The sequence below is a fragment of the Acinonyx jubatus genome, chromosome D3 (genome assembly GCF_027475565.1).
Source record: "Acinonyx jubatus isolate Ajub_Pintada_27869175 chromosome D3, VMU_Ajub_asm_v1.0, whole genome shotgun sequence".
Taxonomy (NCBI): Eukaryota; Metazoa; Chordata; class Mammalia; order Carnivora; family Felidae; genus Acinonyx; species Acinonyx jubatus.
The window spans coordinates 87,395,343-87,413,743 of NC_069392.1; the positions used below are offsets into that span (position 1 = coordinate 87,395,343).

The 18,401-nt window shown below is 43.6% G+C and overlaps 1 long non-coding RNA gene across 5 annotated transcripts in view; it reads right to left on the reverse strand.

Annotated features, from left to right (window-relative positions):
* Positions 1 to 6,408: 6,408 nt before the first annotated feature.
* Positions 6,409 to 18,401, reverse strand: part of LOC106982259 (uncharacterized) — a 42,329-nt gene continuing 30,336 nt past the window's right edge. For 3 of the 5 annotated variants that reach the window (XR_008291664.1, XR_008291667.1, XR_008291663.1), the window contains 2 exons: positions 9,648 to 16,440; positions 6,409 to 9,201 (listed from right to left, as the gene is read on the reverse strand). This is a non-coding gene — a long non-coding RNA (uncharacterized LOC106982259). The remainder of the gene's footprint in view (positions 9,202 to 9,647; positions 16,441 to 18,401) is intronic. The other 2 variants (XR_008291665.1, XR_008291666.1) reach the window with 2 other exon arrangements.

Genomic DNA, 18,401 nt, shown 5'->3' on the forward strand with positions numbered 1-18,401 from the left:
CAACTTGATGTTTTGAAATACCTACACGGTGAAATGATCACTGCGCTCGCGAGCTAATGAACAAACCTATTGCCTCCCAGTTCCCATTCTCCTTCCTTTTCGCTTCTGTGTTTTGTGTGTGTGTGTGTGTGTGTGTGTGTGTGTGGTGAAAACACTTATTACCCTCAGCAGATTTCAAGTGTTCTCAACTCTCGTCATCATGCAATATAGTCTATCTCCAGGACTTACTTATCCTGCAAAACTGAAACCTTGTACCCTTTGACTGACGGCTCCACATCGTCCCCGTCCCCACCCCCACCCCCACCCCCAGTGTCTGGCATTCCACCATTCCACCCTCTGCTTCTGTGCGTTTGACATTTTCCAATTCCGCATATAAGTGACCTTATGCGGTATCCGTCTTTCCATGCCTGGCTTATGTCAATCAGCACAATGTCCTTCAGGCTCATCCATGTTGTCACACATGGCAGGATTTCCTTTTTAAAGGCTGAATAATATTCCCTTGTGCTATCCATTCATCCATCCATCCAGACTTGTCTTTGTTCACCTTTGTTGACCTCCATCCCTGCCTGTGCTATATAGACATTCAACTTCTAAAAGGAAAAAAAAAAGTCTATTCACAATATAAAACCTGGGTCCCAATTTTACTTTTACCAATTACTGTGTCAACTTGGCCATAAGTGACTCCACCATTAAAATCAGGTCGGGACCTTCCTAAGAAGTTATAGGAAAATTGCAAATAAAGTTCTTAGCACAGGACCCTGCACGTAGTAAGTGCTGAACGGGGTGGAAACTAGGGTGAGGCAAGTGAATATTCTTTATCTTGGTTGCTGAAATTTGGGCACCCCCTCAAGCTTTGCACCTGAGGCAACTACCTCCTGCCTTCCCTCTAACGCCAGCCATGGTGCTTAGAAATGTTAGATTAATGGGGTGCCTGGGTGGCTCAGTCGGTTAAGCATCTGACTTCGGCTCAGATCATGATGTCACAGCTCTTGAGTTCGAGCCCCGCTTCGGGCTCTGTGTTGATAGCTCGGAGCCTGGAGCCTGCTTCGGTTTCTGTGTCTCCCTCTCTCTCTGCCCCTCCCCTGCTTGTGCTCTGTCTCTCTCTCTCTCTCTCTCTCTCTCTCTCAAAAATAAATAAAAATTAAAAAAAATTTTTAAAAAGAAAATGTTAGATTACTATTATTACCTTGTGCCTTTCTGCGTCCTCGCATCTAAGACAGGCCTTACAGCAGGTGCTCAAGACATGCCTAGTAGTTTGAGAAGGACGATGAGGATAGTAGCACCCAGCATTTCTACTTTAAAAGATTAATACAAATATATGATATTTACTTTTTTTTTTTTAACATTTGTTGATTTTTGGGAGATTGCCAGCAGTGGGGGCAGGGGGACACAGCGAGGGGGCAGAGGATCCGAGTGGACTCTGCATTGACAGGCTGACAGCAGAGAGCCCAATGCGGGCTCAGACTCACAAACCATGAGATCGTGACCTGAGCCAAAGTCAGATGCTCAAATGACTGAGCCACCCAAGTGCCCCAGGTATATGATATTTAAAGACTGGTTTAACTATGCCCAATTCTGTCTGATAAGTGATCTCAAGAGAATAACATTTTATGTCATTCATACATTCACGTCTATATTTTATAGGCTTTAAGATAAAGGTGTGTTTTTAAATTTCAAATTATATAACAACTAAATAATATTCAGATTTGGAATTCCTATGGTTTTGTAATATATGAAACAGTAGATTATTCTCAGAAGATTATGTAAACTCTATTTTATTTGTGAATATAGGTTCAGAATGGCAGATGGTAAAAAGAAAACATTCTACCAAAAATATTTTATAAATACTATAATTTGTGTGTTAATGTTAAAGCTCACATTTCTTGTCATTATTTCTCAAATGCATTATGAACATCAGAATAGTAGCAAAAAGAGTAAGTTTTTGATATTTGTAAATTTTAGGAATGTAAATTTTTCCAAAAGATTACATTATGTATTTTTTTTAGCATTTCACGTTTTGCAAAGAAAGTAATTTGGACACAGAAGGAGCACAGAAAACAATCGGCCTAGCAGTTACTGCGAGTAACTGTGAGTTACTGCAGACATAAACTATTTAAGAGAAAAAGTGTGTTTTTTGTGCCTATTTTGGTCCCTTTGCCATATGAACTGACTTTCTTCAACAAAGACTCTTGATGCCTATTTAAATTTTAAATAAAATGAAGTTTCCTTTTGCTATTCATTTCACTTCTCCTGTGCCAGTAAACACCCCAAGTAATAATCAAAACTATCTCCTAATTGGAAGGATCTAATTTGTAATAAAATTTGTGGGAAAGTCTGTGCAAAGACAGTACAAAAAAAAAACCTAATAAACCTTCGTAGAGAGATAATAAATCTAAAGATTTAAACAAACTTCATACAAAATGGGCCACAAAAATGCCATTAAACTTGCACTCTGACTGGTAAATTGGCATATGTCTAGTGAAAATGAGGACAGCAATTCTCATTACAAGTACAAATAAGAGAAATATGGGCCAGCATTTCCTGTTGTAACACTGGATGGTTTTTATTGTTCATTATTTATTCACAGTAAGCAAGGGATGGAGAGTAAACTTACCTCACCTTAGACCTCAGATCGCTTAAAGTGTCAGGAAAGTGTTACGGTTCTCATTACAGGGAATAAAGAGTTACAGATTATTTCCACTCCTAACACAGAGAAAGCTGAAGATCAGTAGTGAAGTGTGTAAGGATAAAATTAAAAGTAGTTAAAACCCCATAATTTCTTTTGATGATGTTTAAGGTCAAGCCATTTAAATTAAAAAAAAAAAACACCCCCACCTCTTGATTATTTCCAATCTATTTCACAGAAATCATTTTCCCTCCATGTCCCCTCTGAGTGTTTTAGGTGGGCTCCTGGTGCTGGACCTTACTTAGAAGAAATGACCCTAGGCCAAAAACAGAGGAATTTCTCAAAATAAATACACCCATATTTTTTGCCAGGGCACCAATCGTTCTGGCTCTTTCTCAGTCTGGTCATGTTTATAGAACTTTATAGAACATTTGATTTCAGACATGAGAAAATTTTAACAATCCATTTCTTAAATATCACAATTTTTTGATAGACCGTTATATTTAACAGAACTTTCTAAAGATTTTACATTGAAAAACTTACAGACAATCAAATCACTTTCTTAATTGTTAAAACTATATTTAGGCAAGGCTGATGCCTCATCCGAAATGTATTCCAATTTTGCCATCATTAACCATGAAGAGCAATGCACTATGGAGGATAGTACATGTACTCCTCACCTGTAGCATTTGCAACCCAGGACCAGAGATGACATAATAGAAAACACTAAGATCCATCAAAGGTACAGAGATTTTCCCATACACCTTCCGCTCCCACGTGATCAACAGCCCCCACTGGAAGGGTACACTTCTCGCAGCTGGTGAACTTGCGCTGATACATCACAATCACCCAAAGCTTATGGTCTATAGTCTACCGTAGGGTTCACTCTGTACATTCTACAGGTCTGGACAAACGTACAATGACGTGTGCCCATCATGATGGTGTCAAGACAGAGCAGTTTCACATCACTAGAAATCCCCCCATGCTCCACCTATTCATCCTAGCAACCTTCATTTTTTTTTATTGTCTCCATAGTTTGGCTTTTCCCAAAATGTCCCACAGTTGGACCATACCATACGCAGCCGTCTCAGGTTGGCTTCCTTCACTAAGTGACATGCATTTAAGTTTCCTCCATGACTTTTCCTGGGTTGATAGTTCATTTCTTTTTAGTGCTAAATAATATTCCAATATCTGCAGGTACAGTTTATTTGTCCAGTCACCTACTGAAGGATATCTCGGCTGCTTCCAAGTTTTGGCAATTATAAATAAAGCTGCTGTAAACATCCATATGCAGGCTTTTATCTGGACATAACTCTCTTCAACTCCTTTGGAGAAATACCAAGGGGTGCCATTGCTGGATGGTATGGCAAGAGTAGGCTTAGTTTTATAATAATCATCAAACTGTCTTCCATTTTGCATTCCCATTGGCAATAAATGAGAGTTCCTGCTTCTCCACAACCTCAGCAGAATGTAATGTTGCCACTGCTCTGGATTTGGTGCATTCTGATTGGTGTGTTGTGATAGCTCATTGTTGTTGTAATTTTCATTTCCCTGACGACAATTGTTGGACAATTGTTGTGAAGCATCTTTTCATATGTTTATTCGCCATTTGTGTATCTTCTTTGGTGAGGTGTTTGCTAAGGTCTCTGGTGGGTTTTTTAATCAAATTGTTTGTTTTCTCATTGTAGAGTTTTAAGAGTCCTTTCTATACTTTGGGTAACAGCCCTTCATCAGACATGCTCACTCTAATAAATTGCCTTCATTGCTGATCCAGTAGTTCTGTGGATGAAACTTGGCAGGCCAATGTGTTGGCTTCCAACAAGGATAAAACCTCAGACCTCAGGGTTCTTGACAACAGTTATGTAAAATTTGCAGTACCTCTAACCGGCCAAATCTTTAGATATAAATACAGATAGATATAGATATAGATATAGATATGTAGATATAGATAACATCACACATAGATAAATATATAGATATATGTAGATATAGATATAGATTATATATAAAGAGATAGAGATAGACAGAGATAGAGAGTTTATACTCATCAACATAAACACTACTGTGCACCAAAAGACATACACAAAAATGTTGATGGCAGCTATATTCTAAGTATTCCGAACTGTAAACAATCAAAATATCCACCAACATAGAATAAATAAGCTGTGGTGTATTCATACAATGAAATACCACACAACAAGGAAAATAAATAAACTACTGATACCTATAAGAATATGTATGTATCTAGGGGTACCTGGGTGGCTCGGTCACTTAAGCATCAAACATCGGCTCAGGTCATGATCTCACGGTTCATGAGTTCAAACCCTGCATCGAGCCCCGCATCGGGCTCCACACTGGCAGTGCGGAGCCTGCTTGGGATCCTCTCCCTCTCCCCCTTTCTCTGCACCTCCCCTGCTTGCTCGCTCTCTCTCTCTCTCTCTCAAAATAAATAAACTTTTAAAAAATAATAAGGATGTATCTCATAAACATAAGATGAGGAAAAGAAATCTTACACAGAAGAGAATATATTCTATGATTCCAATGACATAAAATTCAAAATAAGGGGAAATTAATGTGACAATAACAATCTGAATAGTGATTGCTATCGGTGGGGTGCAATGACTTGGACAGAGTAAAAGAACCTTCTAGAGAAGTGGAAAATATCTGTATTTTACCTGAGTGGAGAGTGCATGAGTAAAATGTAAAATGTCATATAACTGTAGAGTTTAGATTTGTGTACTTAATGTTCATTATAACTCGAAGTTTAAAAAATCTAAAATGGACAATGAAAGGAGGAAAATGTCAAGAATCTCCTTGATTCCCTTTCTTGTCTGTCAACAGTTTACAAGTCTGATGACCTCCTGTTGACGAGCTGTGAGGAAAGAGATGCTGTCACATATTCTGCCAGCAGACAGAGGAACCCAGTGGCTACGAAGGCTGATTGGCGACGTCTATCACAATTACATATGCACGTGCGGGCACCCTTTCACCCAGACATCCCACTTCAGGGAATTTACCACATGTGAAAGGATGTATGTATAATGTCATTCACTGATGTTCAGTCGGCAATAACTAGAAAAGGTCTGGGGATGTCCCAATGTCCACCCATAGGTCACTGGTGAAGCACACTCTGAGAGCTCCACACAACAGAACCCTACTCAGATGGAAGAGAGATAAAACCCTCCCTGCTCACTCACACGGAAGGGGCTCTAGGAAAAATGGCTAACTGAGAAAAGCGAGGTTTAAGCCTGATATGGAAACATGTCATTCGTATTTAAGAAAGGGAAAATAAGAATATCTTTTCCTATTTATTTGCATGGAGAAACCCAGAACAATGCAGGATGGGGAGGAGAGGGTGCGTGGGGTAAAGCTAGGAACAAAATCACTCAGTATGTATTTTGTAACATTATTCTGGTCTTCGAACCAAAAGAATGTGTTACCTATTCAGAAAACTAAGTTAAATTATTTAAATGGTGCTGGCTCACATGGCTACATGTGTTAAAAATCAAAAGAAATTATGGGGCACCTGGGTGGCTCAGCTGGTTAAGCATCTGACTTTGGCTCAGGTCATGATCTCATGGTTCGTGAGTTCAAGCCCTGCGTCAGGCTCTGTGCTAACAGCTCAGAGCCTGGACCCTGCTTTGGATTCTGTGTCTCCCTCTCTCTCTGCCCCTTCCCTGCTCTCTCTCTCTCTCTCAAAAATAAACATTTTTTAAAAACATTTAAAAAAATAATAAAAACAAAAATAAATTAGATCCCTATCACATACCATACTGAAAAGATAAGAAAAGAAAGCAAACTTCAGAGTTTAGAAGAAAATATAGGAGAACATTTTTATAATATAAGAGCTAGGAAGGATTTCTTTAAAATATATAGAGACAAGTCAAACATGAAGGACAATACTGCATTAAATTTGAGACACATACAGAAAAAAAGACACTATAAATAAATTGAAAAGAAACCCACAGATTGTGAGATGATATTTGCAATGCGAATAAACCACCAAGTATTTTTATAGAGCATTCATAAACAGCCCCTTCAAGCCAATAAGGGACAAACAACCCAAGAGCAAAACAGGCACAAATATGAACAAGGAACCTAGAAGGGAAGAAACTTGAATGACCAATAAGCATATGGGGAGGAGAAAGACACAAGTGTAATAATGGGGGAAATGCAAGATGAAAATGAGATACATAAGACACCTGTCAGATATGTAAAATTTTTAAATATGATAACTAGAAATGTTGATTAGGATGTGGGAAATGGAATTACACTTTATAAAATGATACCAACAGTTTTGGCCACTTGATAGATCCAGCAATGTTGCAGTTGCCTTTAACCTCTGGTCCAATGGTTCTACTTCTATGGGTCTTACCTAGAGGAACTCTCACCCACGCGCATGAGAGACCCCTCCCTCCAAAATAAACACAACTTAACTATAACTCAGTAGGGGGATGGATAAATAAACCATTTATTCATTCAGTGGAACACTACACAACAGTTATGTTGTATAACTAAACCTACAAGGGTCAACATGGATTAATCCTAAAGACATTTTGGGATCAGAAAAGAAAAGTCAAGTTGCAAAGCAATATGTACAATATGATGTCATTTGTGTGAAAATTTTGCACTCAGGTTTACACGAAATCTACATGGGTACATAAATATGTGATAAATATAGCAATGTGGAAGTAGGCTTAAAACCAATCAACTTAAAAATAGTAGCCACTTTTGGAGGAAAGCAAGCTAATGAGATCTGGTCACCCATTCAGTAAGTGCGTATTAAGGATTTACTCTGTGCCAGACACATAGGTATGAGGGATGCTGTGAAGAGCAAGACAAATTTACGAAGTTTATATTCCGAGTCCAGGGATGTGAGAGAGACAAACCAATGAATATGTAATGATCTCAGTTGTTTATAAACACAATGGGAAAAATGGAGCAGAAGGAGAGAATGCAGTGTACTGATGCAGGGAATCTGTGTGGGAATATCTCCCAGAGGACATGCCCTTGAGTGGGGATCTGAGGGAAGGAAGGGAAGGAGCCAGTGAAGATCCGGGGAACAAGCTCTCCAGAAAGAAGAGCCCAGAGCAGGAATGAGCTTGTCGTGCTCAAGGAGCAGCAGACAGGCCAGAGCTGGAGGGAGGCAAGAGGCCAGACAGACCAATAGCCCAGATGGTGTTGGCCCCTGGCAGCCACCATGACAAATGTGGATCATTTCTGAATACGATATGAGGAGTGTCTCAGTCCGTTCAGGCTACTATAATAGAATGCCACAGACTCGGCGACTTATAAACAACAGACATTTATTTCTCACAGTTCTGGAGGCCGGAAGTCCAAGATCAAGGTGCAAGCAGATTCAGGGTCTGGTGAGAACCCACCTTCCAGATGGCCATCTTCTCGATGTGTCCTCACCCGGGGGAAGGAGCTAGGGAGCTCCGTGGGTTCTCTCATTAGGGCCCTAATCCCATTCGTGAAGGCTCTGCCCTCGTGCCTTCGAGCCTGGGCTCGAAGCCTGGCCTCGAGCCTGGCCTCATGCCTGGGCTCCGCCCAGGCCTTTCCCAAAGGCCCCGCCTCCTACTACCTCGCTCTGGGGATTAGGTTTTAACAGGAATTTTAGGGACACAAATGTTCAGTCCACAGCTGGCAGTGACTGGATATAACTTGCTCTTTAGGAATCACTGGGTTGTGGTGTGACAGACTGACTGTAGAAGATGGGGGGAAACAGGGGGACCATCTGGGAGATGATCACCAAAGCCTGGGAGGGAGATGAGGATACAGGGAGACTGTGTATTTGGGAGAAATCGTGGATCAATTGATGCACTGCAGGGGTGCGGCGTGAAGGAAAGACGGGAGTCAGGGAAAGATCCTTCATGCTAAGCAGGTGGGGGAATGTGAACACCTTTTACTGACAGGGAGGAGTCTGAGGCATGAACATATTCGGTGGGAAATCAGAAGTTTTGTTTTGTGAAGTTGATCTGGGGTGGATGGTATACTCTCAACCTGACCTGAAACATCTCATTTCTTAATTTAAAAGTTGTAGGGCAAATACTGCAGAATATTCACATGTGTTAAAAATCTCAGCACTGGGTACATGGGCATCAATAACCCAGAGTATGTTCAAAATGTTTCATTTGTAACAAAAGGAATAGTCGGGCTCACAGTGGAGCAGTGCTTTCTGGGTAGGGCCAGCTGATTTATCTGCACTACAGAAAGGTGCATGAACCATAATGCCATTTCCATCCAAAAACTAAGAAGAGAAGGAAGTGGGAAGAGCAGAGAGGAGAGGAAGTAGAGAATGTGGCTGCTTTATCTGGTTCAGTTAGAAGTTACAAGGAAAGCGTGTGAAAGCTGGCAAGCAAGGCTTCATCACGGAGTCTCCCTGAGCCCAGGGTCTGAAATCACACCATCCAGCCCCACGCTCATGATCCCTGAAGACCCGTCTGTAAAACCACATTTCATACTCACAGAAGGCTGTGTAACACACATGGTGTTTCATGTGCCTCACATGCCTGGGTTTCCAGCTCAGTCCTTGGGCAAGATGTCTGACCCTCTGCATGGCTCTGTCTTCTCATCTGGAGACAGACCTGAGGGGCTACCATGAGCATGTGTGTGGCCAAAGTCCCTCACAGAGGAAGCAGTCAGAGAATGGTGGCTGTAGGAACTGTTACCATGGGTGCTGCTGCACTCACTGTGTCCCTCCTGAATCCAACGTCAGATCAACAAAATAGGACAACTATGAGACGATCGGACCTAAGCATGCCACAGAGGACCCTTGAGAAAACAGGTCATGTGGGATTACATCATGACATTTTTTACACAGACAGGGTCCTGAACTTGATTCTTGCTCTGTCTCTGTCTACTCTGTGACCTTGAACAATCACTAAAATATTCCCAGTACCAGCTGCTCAATCCAAACATGAAGATAGGATCTGCCATATCTCTTCTCGGGGCTTTGGGGACCAGGAGGTAAGGGATATTAAAGCATTTAAAGAGCAAGCCAGAAAGCATGACTGCCTACCCGGCCAGAGTGTGCGTTTTTGCAAAGGAACGTGGACAGGTGTGCCCAGAAATGCCCCAAGCACATTGACAGCCAGGTCCAATTCTTGCCTTTCCCACGCAAAGCCCAACATGGCTTCGAAATGCCCTGAACTTCTCCTCTCTCCACAGGCAGCATTTTATTCTCTCTCCGTGATAGAAACAGGCAATTCCCCATATCAGTGCCAATGTGAGAAGGAACCTGCAGTCATCTGCATGATATGCCGTGAGCCAAAACTTCATAAATATGAGATTTGGGGTAAATTATTAAATATTTCCAAAGTCTGTTTTTTTAATCCATAAAGGGGGAAAAGTGAAGCTTCATGTATAGAACAGTTGGAAGCAGTAAATGTAATCATTTGGGTGGAATGTCTCATGTTGTGTTTAACACGTAGCAAGTTCACAAAAAATGTGTCCTCCTGTCTCCTGAAAGTCCACGATGCTATAGTCTCTCAACATGTCCTGTAACGAGGGATTACTCTTTTCTTTAGGTCAGGGAACACACCTCTGAGAATGCCTTCTTAAAACCAAAATGAAATACCAACACAGACCTACCGGAATTGCTGAAACTGAAGAGAATGGTAACGCCAAGCACTGACAAGGACACAAAGCAATTGTAACGTTGGTAAGGGTAAATGGAATGGAACTGTGGAGAGATGATGCTCGAGAGATGTAGAAGCCAATCAGCCTCGCCGTCTTAGCTTTCAACCTGTTCATCACATTACTATCTAGCACTTTCAGTGGCCGGGAGCCAAACCTGAAGGGAATGAGGTTTGATGCTTTTGCAGGAGGGGAAACATGTTCCTTTAGATTGAGCAAGAAAGGTTCAGATGAGTGAAGGGTAGAAAACCTTCAAGGTATTCTGGGTACCAAAGACAAGATCCAGCAGGTGGGAGAAATATGAAGACAGGCACAGGCATCAAAAGGGAGGGGATGAAAGTCAAGCAGGAAGGTATCCCACACGAACCTGACAGCCCAAGATGATCTATGAAGCATCCCTCAATCATGAGGATAAGAAAATCACGAAGTACACATTCTTATGTTAAAAGCATTTTTTGTGCACAACATAGAAAATAAATGGCAACCTGAGGAGTTTAACTTCCATATGCACAGTGCCTTACAGCTTAAAAAGTGAACGTGTTGTGTACATGAATTTCTGAATGCTCTGAATAGTGGTTATTATTTCAGTTTTATAGATGAGGAAACTGGAGCCTCCATGGCCTCGGTTACCCAGGATCAGGGAGCTAGTGAGTGGCAGAAATAAACTTAAGAAGCCCTCCCATTCTAAGCCAGAGTTTCTTTCTTCTGTGCCAGTGGTTCTCAACCAGAGGATGACATTGCATAGCAGGGGCCACTGGCAATGTCTGAAGACATCTGTGATTGTCAACTCGGAGGGGGTAGTGAGTGATGCTATTGTCATCTGGTGGGTAGAGACCAGGGATGCTGTTAAACACTGACGGTGTATAACAACAGCCTCTATAACAAAGAATTACCCATCCCAAATATCAATAAAGCCAGGTTTGAGAAACCTGGCTTTATACCACATCTAGCTTCCCAAGTATATATTGCAAAACGAGTATTTTAAACAGCTTTTTCTCCAATTTAAAGATGAAATAACAGAAGCATAACAAAAATATATGAATTTTGCCTCTTCTTTCCTTTATTATTGGTTTTACCACCACTCAGGACAAATGCTAATCTCTGTTTTCTTTTGCTTTCAAGTCACAGCTAGTAGCTGCAGTGTGGTTGGACACATTACCATGAACTGTGAGTCTGTCCATTGATCAAGATAACATTAGGTCATTCTGTGGAAACAAAACAAATAAACCAAAACTAAAGAGGAAAACAAAGATGAATTTCTCATTAACAGTACATGTCCAAAAAGTGTGGGTGGGATCACTGCTCCACAAATACTCAGGGACACAGGACACCAGTGGCTTCACCATCTGGGAACTACGCCACCTCTAGCACATGGACCCCTCAACTGCATGACAGGAGAGAGCTTGAAGGCTGCATGCCAGTAATTAAAGACTTCACTGCCCACCATCTAGAACGAAGCACATACCAAGAGAGTATGGGGAGGCTGGAAGTAAATATAGGAGGTGCTCTGAATAAAAGGTGCCCCTCTCTTCCATGGAGGATACCCTGCACTCACTCTGTAGAAAGCGATGGGCTTAACTGAGAGCCAAGAGTGACACAACGAAAGCAAGTTCTCTCTGGGCAGGGGTGAGATAATTCGGTTCTCGGAGACACAGAATGAACTGTTGTCCCTTGTATGTTTATGGCTTGGCCATATGACCATTTAGCAATGCCTTGCACTTCACAAAAGTGGAGTCAATAGTTATGCAGTCAATTCAATGTCATTGCACGCCCTATTTGTACAAGGTAGTATATGCTTCATAGGATTGTACAAGGAATATGGGGTTTCCAGAAAGTACACGAAGGAACTGGAAGTTTGCAACTGCACACAAGTGTGATGATGTGGTTTTAGAATATGTGAATAATTGCAGCGGGTAATTTAATAGGAGGTGGGCATTTCTAGAAGGACTTTAAGCACAAGAATGCTAGAAGAGGACAAGGACTGCAAACAGACTTCTCAAATGCAATTCAAATGATGTAATGGCTGCCCAGAGCCTTGTGTTAAGCAGGACTCTGAGGCTGTGAGACCAGCACATACCTGGAATGAAAGTCCAGGTTAAGAGCATTGTGCTCCAGGCTGCCAGGTCTGTCCAAGACTTCTGACACCAGCCACCGGTACTCAGATGTCCATGGACACCCTCCCTTCAGATCACCTAGCTACAAATTCACGGATGCCCATGGACTCTCTCAGACTTGAAAATTTGCTAGAATGACTCACAGAACTCAGGAAAAACACCATGCTACAATCACAGGGGCTTTCCATAGCACTTTGTATTTCCATAACAATCAGTGCCTGCTAAAGGAAGAGACACTACTACAGACTGAATGTCTGTGTCTCCCAAATTCGTATAACACTTAACCCCTAGTGAGACGATATTAGGAGGAGGGCTTTGGGGAGGTGATAAGATCATGAGGGTGGCACTCTCATGAATGGGATTAGTGCTCTTATAAAGAGGCCCCAGAGAGTTCCCTCACCCTTTCCACCACGTAAGGACATGTGGAACATCCATGGTCCGGAAGCTCTCCCTACATACCATATCTGCCAGTGTCATGATCTTGGATTTCCCAGCCTCCAGAACTGTGAGAAATGAATTTATGTTGTTATGAGCCACCCAGTTTGTGGTAGTTTTGTCACAGCAGCCCAAATGGACTAAGCACATAGGGTTGAATCAGGGAATAGGAAGGTTCCATGCCCTCCGGGACACCTTCTCAGTATCTATCTACGGAAATATGCAGACAGAGCATTAACACCTCGGGGCCCCTGAGCTCGGTGTCCATAGTCTGTGTTGGGGTTTCATTACACAGGCATGACTGATTGAACCATGTCCCATGTGGCTGTCCAAAGTGCCACCCCTCACATCACATGTTTGATCTTTCTGGTTTGGCCAGCTCCTCACCCTGAGTCATCTAAGCATGAGCTATCAGATCTGGTCAAGCAGCCCACCACAAATCACGAAGAGGTGCCAATCCCTGGGATAATTCCACGGATTTAGAGGTTACCTCCCAGGAGCCAGGGACAAAGGCCAGACATCCCTTTGGGTAAAGCCAATTCTTCACTCAGCAGTAGGAAATACGAAGAATGTTAGTAATGATTTTATTATTAATGACTTCACACATAATTTCATAAATATTTCATTGTCAGGGATTCTGTTTATTAAGAGCAAATAGTGGGCCAGGTCCTGTGCTAAATATTTTATACAATTATTTCATTCACTCTTCCTAAAAACTTTTGAGATGGGTAATATTTGCAGATGAGGGCTCTTCATTTTATGAGGTAACTTACCCATGCATTGTTAGAGGAGAAGCTGTTGGAGACACAGGCCTAACTCCAGAACACGTGCCCTTAACCACTCTGCTGTGCTGCTGTGACCAATGAGCACTGTCCACCTCGGGCAGAGGAGCGGCACAAAGGGTGCACAGCTACTGTTACTAGGGCAGGTTTCTAGAAGGCAAGAAGTGGATGTGTGAAGCTCAGCTCCTGGGTCCACACCAGCTCCTCTACAGGTCATGTTTACCATCAACTCTGCACAGTCTCTCCCCAACCCTACAGCATCTCAGGGGACAGCACAAGCCCTGTACCCACCAGCCAGCAGACTTTGGACCTGACCACAGCTGAGAACAATGGCTCTGCATCCCTGAACTGTGTCGTACATGGCAGTCACTTGGGGGCCCCTTTGTCCTCCATGCACATGGTCTGTTTATGTGTGTCTGAAACCCTAGTCAGTAGGCTGGAGTCTGATTTTCGGACTCATTCCCACGTCCTCATCTTGTGAGTTCCATTTATTCTTTTCCCTTAATTCAAGGAATGCCCTGACTGGACCCACTGTAACAAGGGACTTCCACACTTCAGGAAGATTTTCCTCTACCCCAGAAGCGTTGCTCTGACCCTACTGCCAGGCTCAGCCACCACACTGCTCACTGCCTCCCACTAAGCCGAATCTCCTCTGATGCCACTTGGACTTGATTTCTGTCCCTCCCTATGGCTACAGTCTGCAGCCCTGTTGGCTGTGCACTCCTGACTGGCTTTCTCCTGCAGCTTCCCCTTCCCTTGCTTGGTCTCTGCCCCATATCTGCAGCCCTAGCCTTCGGCTTGCTCTTAGTCTCTGACCATGCCAGCATTTTTACCCCTTTGGGACAGGAGGTGGGCAAGAAGAAATTAAAAGATGGAAATGCTTCAAAATTAGCTCCCAGTTTGTGCAAGATGCTGGAAAATCACTCCAACTATAATTTGATTGATGCTGGCCAAAGAACAAAAAAGTTTCCTTAGACTTTCTAACATGCCTGAGGTCTCCTAGGTCTGTGGGAGATTATGCATATCAGCTGGGCCCTCACCCTGTACAACTCCTCCTTCCTCACCTACTTACCTACCTTTGAACATGTGAGAGCCTACTAGGAGAGCAGGCTTTCCAAAGACACACTCAGAACTGAAGGTTTAATTCAGCAAAGAGATAAAAAATCGTATCACAGAACATGGGAAAGAAAAAGAATGTTACTATTCTGGCATTTTGCTCTAATGAAATAATCTCCATCTGTACAGGGAGGCATGTTGGAGCAAGGAAGCTAAGGGTGGGCTCTATAAGGCCAAGGATTTCTTCTGTGTTCCCACACTTGTTCCAGATGGCTACCCACGTAGTCAGGGAAGAGTTTGAGAAACCAGCTCAGGCCACATTTGCCATCAGCTTTGGCCCTCAGAATTTTCTAGAGGTTGTCATTAAACACTCTAAGCATTCTGCCTAAAGGTTGAAGCACTTCTAAGAATCCCTCCTGGTTCAAGCAGCTATTTCAAATCTCCTAAAAGCAGCAAATTTGGCAACACTGGAAAGCAGCTTCAGGTTAATTTTTTACTTTGGACAGATGCATCAAAAATTAATCCAGAATGGCACTTATCTGTTGTTCCTTGGACACTAGTGGTCAAATGTGCCTAAGTTGGGGTTGGGACCCCCACCAAAGGGAAGAGGTCCCGATGACCACTAGCCACAGTGATCCTTGAAAGAAAGCTATTTGTAGTCCAAAATCAAAAGCCTATCTTTCCCATCCTATTTTCAAATTATGAGAAGCATTTTGAAAGTTGTACTTTCCTCAAACCCAGGCACAGCCACTTAGCAAATTGTGTTTTTGCTGCATCCTGTCCATGGGCTTCCACATTCCTCAGGATTCCTGATTATGCAAAACTCTGACTCAGTCACTCTTTCTCAGGATGTTGTCAGAGTTTCTTGGAAACAGTCATTTCCTGACTAACTAATGTAAGAATAAAACTTGGCGAAGGTAAAACATGGCAGGGAAGCCACTGGAAATGTGTCTGCAATAAATTCACAGCCCTGTTCCGATCTGGGCAAGACCTATTCCAGTGAGGGTTCTCAGCATTTTCTGTATCCCAGATAATGTATATAATGAGATTGCTTTACCTTTGAAGCTATTGGAAGAGTGACAAATGTCATGATAGGGGTCTGGTCTACAATGTCCCCTTGGGTTAGAGGAAAGATTTCCATGAATGCCACTTTTAGTAGAAAGCTGCAAAGAACAGTAAAGGGAGCTTTGGATTCAAAACTAGGGTTCTGAGCACCAGAATTAGGCCTCTGAACTAGAGGGGGAGGGTGGCCTGGCAAAGACAGTGGGGAAGGGCGAGACAGAAGACACAGCCCCACTTGTGGACGGCAGTTCCTTGTTAGGAAGGCATGGGTCTGAGTCTGTCTCACACACACACCCCTTGCACACCTCACACACCTGCTTTGCACACAGCTCTGGGGAACTCGCCCCAGGCTCCCAGTCGGGGCAAGGGATGCCGTATACCCGATGGTGCCAGGCTCCTTTGTAGGAACAGGAAAACTAACTCAGTGAGCAGCTGGGGGGAACCAGAAGGAAGAGCTGGGCCATTCAAAACTTGCCCTTTTATTCACAGTAGATCCTGGGGAGAAGCAATTGCCTGCATGTCAGCCTCAGAGATTGGCGGGTTGGAAGTCAGACAAGAGCTGGAACAGTCATGGTGCCAGATGTGTAGTTCAAGCCCTTCCAGGGACAAGCTGGAGGCACAGGGTTTTTCCCTGGAGTGAGCCGGAGGAGGAGGAGCCATGTGGAGTGTTGACATCATCGGGGGTATCTGAGGTCCTTCTTCTTGCGGGAAGATTTCTCTCCAATGGCTGAGGCAGCAGCAATGGTAAGAAGCGGACAAACTAAATGGGCACACAGCATGGCCACGAAGGAAGAGCGCGGCCACGAAGGAAGAGCACTACCATGGTAGTGGGAAAGCCTCCGGGACCAAAGCAGAACTCACCTCCTGGGACACACGTGCTGGGAGAAGAGGGGACAGGAGGGTCCAGGAATCCCACTGAATGACTGACACTGTCCTTGCAAGGTACTTCATTTCCCCATCACAGGCCTTACCTTGGGGGTAGCGGTCATCAAGGACACAGAGAGCAAAACTAGGATCCGACAGACTCCACACAAGAGCTTTCTTTTGGTAGGACTCATGGTACCTCTTTTGTTTCTTTTTCCATGGGAGGAAAGGGATACATTTAAAAACCGCTATTTTGGGGTGCCTGGGTGGCTCAGTCAGTTAGGCGTCTGACTTTGGTTCAGGTCATGATCTCATGGTTCGTGGGTTCAAGCCCCACTTTGGGCTCTGTGCCAACAGTTCAGAGCCTGGATCGTTCTTCAGATTCTGTGTCTTCCCCTCTCTCTCTGCCCCTGCTCTGTTGGCACTCTGTCTCTCTCCCTCTCTCCCTCTCTCTAAAACATAAATTAAAAAAAAAAAACATTTTAAAATATTTAAAGACTGCTGTTTTAATTTATTATTTTATTTCCAATTGACACTTTTCTTCATAAGCATCTATGGTGGATTGAATTCTGCCTCCGAAAATGATATGTCCAAGTTCAAACCCAGGGAACCTGTGAATGTGATTTTGTTTGAAAAAGGATCTTCATAGATATGATCAAGTTACAATGCAGTCCTAGTAGGTGAGGGTGGGCCCCAATGCAATGACTGTTTCCTCCTTCAGGGAGCAGCTCAGCACAGAGACACAGAGAGAGAAGGCCATGTGAAGACAGAGACAGATTGGGTGGAGGGTCTACGAGACAGAGAAGGCCAAGGGTGGCCGGCAACCCCAGGAGCTAAGAGAGGCCTGAAACAGGTTCTCCAGAAGGAAGCAAACCGGCTGGCACTTTAATTTCTGTCCGCAGCCCCCAGAGCTGTGAGAGAATACATTTCTGTTGTCTTAAGCCACTCAGTTTGTGATCACTTGTCACGGCAGCCCCAGCAAACTAATAAACAGCTTTTAAATTTTTCTCAAAACTCATAAATTAAGTCAATCAGGTGAATTTAGTGCACACACTTGTTACCCACCATTTTATCAATTATTTTACTTCCGTCCTCTGTAATTCCTGTCTCTGACCCAGCTGTCACTATAGCCTTGGACATGGTGCTTCTGGGGACAAGGCCAGCTGAGCCCCAGAGCAGCAAGGACGAGGACAGATGAGGCAGGAGGAGGAACAGGGATGGTTTCATGCAGACCTTCTAGATGCTGCTCCCAGCAATGGTGTCCTTTCCTGCCCTTCCCTTCTCTTTCTCTTCTCTTCTTTCTCACTCCCTGTCTCCTTGTCTCTCTCTCTCTGTCTCTCTGTTTCTCTATCTCTCCCTCCCTCATCTCTCTGTCTCCCCCCTTTCTGTGTCTGTCTCTATCTCTCTGCCCCCCTCTGTCCCTCTGTCTCTGTCTGTCCTCCTGGCACCATGCTGCAGGGGCATGAACATAGTAGGATCAACCCCAGCCCTGAAGCAGCTTATCCTAAGCAATACTTTTGTCTGCCAGACTGGAAGTGGAGCATTAAAAAAGAGTCATTCTGGGGGCGCCTGGGTGGCTCAGTCGGTTAAGCGGCCGACTTCGGCTCAGGTCACGATCTCACGGTCCGTGAGTTCGAGCCCCGCGTCGGGCTCTGTGCTGACGGCTCAGAGCCTGGAGCCTGTTTCCGATTCTGTGTCTCCCTCTCTCTGACCCTCCCCCGTTCATGCTCTGTCTCTCTCTGTCTCAAAAATAAATAAACGTTAAAAAAAAATTAAAAAAAAAAGTCATTCTGGGGTTCCTAGGTGACTCAGTCAGTTAAGAGT